Genomic DNA, 5,359 nt, shown 5'->3' on the forward strand with positions numbered 1-5,359 from the left:
AATTTTATATTATATATTGATATATTATTATTTGTGACGCTATATCATGAAATGTTTTAACTTGGAATACAGTACGCAGTATATCCAAATATGGGTTGGCAAAAAAAAAAATCCAAATATAGAAGGCAAAAAAGAAAATATCCAAATATGAGGAGAAAATAACAGGCTCTTCGTCCGCATCTTAAAAACTTGGAAAATATATAGTTGAATAATTTTTCGAACCCCGCGACGCCTGTAAATATGCATCATTCTGGGGTTGACTCCACCATGGTCAACAAAATTAAGCTCGCCTCGTTAGCTTGATTGATATTCCAAAATGATGCAGAAGCCGATCGTCCTGTTTACGTGGGCTTTATTCTGTTCGCTGGGCGGCATGGCACAGACAAACGGAAGCGTGCCAGTGAAAGCAGGAATCGTACTTGATCTTTCTTCTCCAGCAGCAAAGATGGGGTTGAGCTGTGTCAATATGTCCCTCTCTGACTTTTACGCCTCTCATCCTCATTATAAAACCAGGCTCGTCTTCTTCGTCAGGGACTCCCACTCGGACGTTGTTTCTGCAGCTTCTCAAGGTTCTCTCTCTCTCTCTCTCTCTCTCTGCATTTTCTTCAATGTCTTGACTTTTAATTCAATGATTGTTTGATTTACACGCATGATAGATTACCACACGAAATTAATCTAGCACGCATATATTTATTGATAAGAATTGGTGAAATTGAACACGGACTGTTAAACGAGGAAGTTTTAAACCAGAGAAATGGTAGACTTTTTTTTATTTTGGAATAGGCGTGGTAGAAATTTATTTGATCAGCCAAAACTATAGTTGCGTAATTATTTTCTCTTCAGACATGTAATCTTTATCATTGTGCAAGAAGTACGAGGTTAAACATGCTTCTGAGCGGCAGATTTTCTTGATAAACAGGTCTGGATCTCATAAAATCAGAGAAAGTGCAGGCCATAATAGGCCCATTGACGTCAATGCAAGCCAGCTTTTTGATCAGTCTTGGAGACAAAGCTCGTGTTCCCATCATAACTTTCTCAGCAACAAGTCCTTCTCTCGCTTCCCTCCCAAGTGCATATTTTTTTCGAATTGCGCAGACTGATTCAGCCCAGATGAGCGCCATTGGTGCAATCGCACAGGCTTTTGGGTGGAAAGAAGCAGTGCCAATTTACGTAGACAACGAGTATGGGAAGGGGGTCATACCCTTCTTGACTAATGCTCTTCAACAAGTGTACGTTCGAATCCCATATCAGAGTTCTATTTCAGCTTCAGCCACTGATGAAGATATCAGAGCAGAGCTCTACAAGTTGATGACAATGCAAACCAGAGTGTTTGTTGTGCACATGAACCCCAATCCGGGCGTGAGACTCTTCAACATTGCAAGACAGATTGGAATGATGAGCAAGGGATACGTTTGGATAGTGACAGATGGTTTGGCTAATGGATTAAGCTCTTTGAATTCCTCAGTCATAGAATCAATGGAAGGAGTGCTGGGCGTGAGGACCTATATTCCCAAAACAGAGCGGTTGGATGACTTCAAATTTCGATGGAAAAGAAGATTCCTACAAGACAATCCCACCCTTGTTGATACTCATTTGAATGTTTTTGGAGTATGGGCTTACGATGCTGCCGCAGCGTTAGCTATGGCTATTGAGAAGGTTGCCACCAACAATCTTGGGTTTGCTGCGAGCAATGGTTCGTCCAATTCAACTGATTTGGAAAGGATTGGAGTTTCAAAAAGTGGTGAAAAGCTGCGTGAAGCCTTATCAGACACTACATTCACAGGCCTCAGCGGAGAATTCAGCATTGTTAAGAGGCAACTGCAAGCTTCAATGTTTGAGATATTGAACGTGATTGGGATTGGAGGAAGAACGATTGGGTTTTGGACACCACAAAACGGAATAGTCAGAAATCTAGACCCAACTAACACCAAAATATATTCTACATCAAGTGAGAATCTGGGTTCGATTATATGGCCAGGGGACACGAACTCTGTTCCAAAGGGATGGCAAATCCCCACAAATGCAAGGAAATTAAGGATAGGGGTGCCGGTGAAAAATGGTTATCCTGAATTCGTGGATGTATCTCATGACCCCATCACTAATACAACAAAGGTCACCGGATTTTGCATTGATGTGTTCAAAGCAATGCTGGAAGTTCTCCCTTATGCCTTACCCTATGAATTTATCCCTTTTGTCAAACCCAATGGCGAGAGTGCAGGATCATATAATGAGCTGATCAGCCAAGTTTATTTTGGGGTAATTAATTCCACTTTTATATTTTCTCTTCCTTAAAATTCACTTCAAATTTATCACAGTAAAAAGTTATTTCCCATTTACAGAAATTTGATGCCGTGGTTGGGGATGTAACAATTATAGCTAACAGGTCAGAGTATGTGGATTTCACTTTGCCGTACACTGAATCTGGTGTCACAATGGTGGTTCCAGTAAAAGACAAAAGGAAGAAGAATGCATGGGCCTTCTTAAAGCCACTGACTTGGGATCTCTGGGTAACAATAGCTTGTTCTTTGTATTCGTTGGGTTTGTTGTGTGGGTGCTTGAACACCGAATAAACGGGCATTTCAGAGGGCCCCCATTGCACCAGATTGGAACATGCTTGTGGTTTTCATTCTCGACCATGGTTTTTGCCCATCGTAAGTTCTAAGCTTCTTCCTACTTCTAATAAATGATTTTGATTATGCTAGAAATAAGACATGACAAATCGAACGGTGTTACAGGAGAAAAAGTGGTGAGCAACTTGAGCAGATTTGTGGTGATTATATGGGTTTTTGTGGTTCTAATTCTGGTTCAAAGCTACACTGCTAGTCTGACGGCACTTTTGACGGTTGAGCAGCTCAACCCAACTGTAACTGACGTTAATTTACTCATAAAGAAGAGAATGAATGTTGGTTACAAGAAAGGCTCGTTTATGCGGGAAATCTTGAAGGAAATGGGTTTCCTCGATTACCAACTTCAAACCTATAAATCCACAGAGGAATGCAACGAACTCTTTGCAAGAGGAAGTGCAAATGGTGGCATTGCAGCGGCATTTGATGAAGTTCCATACGTGGTGAAAGTCTTTCTTCAAAGTTACTGTTCTAAGTATGCCATGGTCGAGCCAACTTTTAAGACTGGCGGCTTTGGATTTGTAAGTCATGTTTTGTATCTCTATTATAGTTCTACTTTCTTCCTCAACTAATTGATACAAATTACAGGTGTTGCCTAAAGGTTCTCCTCTCGTGGCTGACATTTCAAGGGCAGTCCTGAACGTAACACAAGGAGATAAAATGAAGGTCATAGAGAATGCGTGGTTCAGAAAAAACAACTGTCCAGATTCTGATACCCCAATTTCATCAAACAGTCTTGGACTCGAAAGCTTCTGGGGACTATTTCTTATTGTAGGGGTTTCTTCTGCTGTGGCTCTAATTTTCTTCGCCGTTAACTTCCTACATCAGCAGAAGCAAATCTGGTTATGTAATGATCCCAGTACCTCAAAGTGGAGACGAATTGGGAAGTTGATAAAGAAGTTTGATCAGAGGGACCTGAGTTCTCACACCTTCAGAAAAAAAGAAATGCAGAGTAGGAGTGAAAATTATAGCACACATGATATACCTGAGGTTGAGGCATCTCCACCTACAGACTGCCCCCCAAGTCCGTCTAGTCAATCTGAATCAGAATCAAGTTTCTCATTTTATAGTGAGGCTAGCCCAAATAGGCCTCTGCCACAAGACACGTAAATAATCATAGGGGACGCCGTACATAATATAGTGTTTGTTAGCGTGTACATTAGTAAGTTTTAGTACGAGACGTGTATAAATCAAATCAACATACACGACACTACCTTTTCCATCCTAAATATGGATTTATTATGATCTGTAAATATTTCAACGTACTTAAGTATCAATTTTAATTGTCAAGCTAGAATATATTATGATGTTGACCACACAAAAAATATTATAACGAGTAACTAAAGCGGTATTGAAACCTGATTGGCCAAGGTTTGTCTAAAAATAGAATTGTTATGAGATTTCAACAAAAAAAATTATTAAAAAATCTCATAACTACTAATAATTTGTAATAACAAGTTTCAGTGTAAAAAATAACAGTATATTTCTATTGCTATTTGCTTATTTATTATTAGAATTTTTTAGTAATTTTTTTTTAGGATCTCATAATAATTCTCTCTTTTTTAAGCTCTATAGTGGAAACAGGAAACTGAGGAGCTTGAATCAAATGTACTCTTGTCTCCTGTATGTAAATATGACCTTTTGATTTCCTATTTCCTCCTACACCACAGCCGCTTGTACTATGTAGAGTCTAGGTTTGATATGCTCATAATGGTGATCTGTTAAGATTTGAACTTTTCAAATTCAATCTAGTCAAGTTCAAATTTATAATTAATATGCCTTGTTATTGAATTTAATGTAAAGATATATATATATATTTATATGAGTATTAATAATCACAAGTTCACAGGAAACAAACACAAAAACTCAAATGAGTTCTTCCGTTATTTTGTTGACTTTATTTTTCGAAATGTCTAGAGTTATTTATTTGAAGTATAGTGATAAGTCATTTCCTTAATATTATATTTCCCTTTCATATATGTGATGCATGCAAAACCAAATTGCAACTTGCTTTATTTTGTTTGGCCTGTAAGGTGGACAGGGGGCATGGATAAGCCCGACCAAGTAACAACAGTCATCTTTTTTTAATTAGAAGCTATTAACTTTACTTTTTATTTTTTTTTTAAATCAAACTCATTAAATTTTGAAAAAAAATCCCTTGAAAGGATTGGGGTCATTAAATTTATTAAACTTCTAATTAGGTTATATGACCCAAAGAAGAATTTTAAAATTTTATGAAATTATTTTAAGACCCTTTCTTATTAAAAATTAAAAAAAAAAAAAAGATCAGCATGTTTCATTTCGTAGTTAACATATTTTAATTCTAAATTAACAACCTTTTGTATCCATATATAACCAATAAACCTCTGAATAAAATTTAATTATAATACAGCCTTAAAAGTTAACATGTTCTATTTCATAATTAATATGTTTCACAACTTTTTATCCCCATAACACAATTACAGTAAGTTTTTGAATAAAAAACTTATCACGTGATATAATCGAAAAAATTAACATGTTTCATTTCTTTCACAGTTAAACACATTTCAATTCTAAATTAATAACGTTTTATCTCCATCACACGTTTATAATAAGTCTCTAAATAAAATTTTATTATAATACAACTTTGAAAATGAACAAATTCCATTTTGCAGTTAACATGTTTTAGCTTAAAATTAACAACTTTCTTTTATGATGAGACTATTAGGACTGAAGAATGAAGATTTAATATAAAA

General features: G+C 36.6%; 1 pseudogene; it reads left to right on the forward strand.

Moving 5' to 3' along the window:
* Positions 1-317: 317 nt before the first annotated feature.
* LOC114761925 (glutamate receptor 2.7-like) lies at positions 318-3,877 on the forward strand (annotated as a pseudogene).
* Positions 3,878-5,359: the final 1,482 nt, after the last annotated feature.

The sequence above is a fragment of the Neltuma alba genome, unplaced genomic scaffold (assembly GCF_004799145.2).
Source record: "Neltuma alba isolate B1F8T4 unplaced genomic scaffold, ASM479914v2 tig00011151_pilon, whole genome shotgun sequence".
NCBI classification, from domain to species: Eukaryota; Viridiplantae; Streptophyta; class Magnoliopsida; order Fabales; family Fabaceae; genus Neltuma; species Neltuma alba.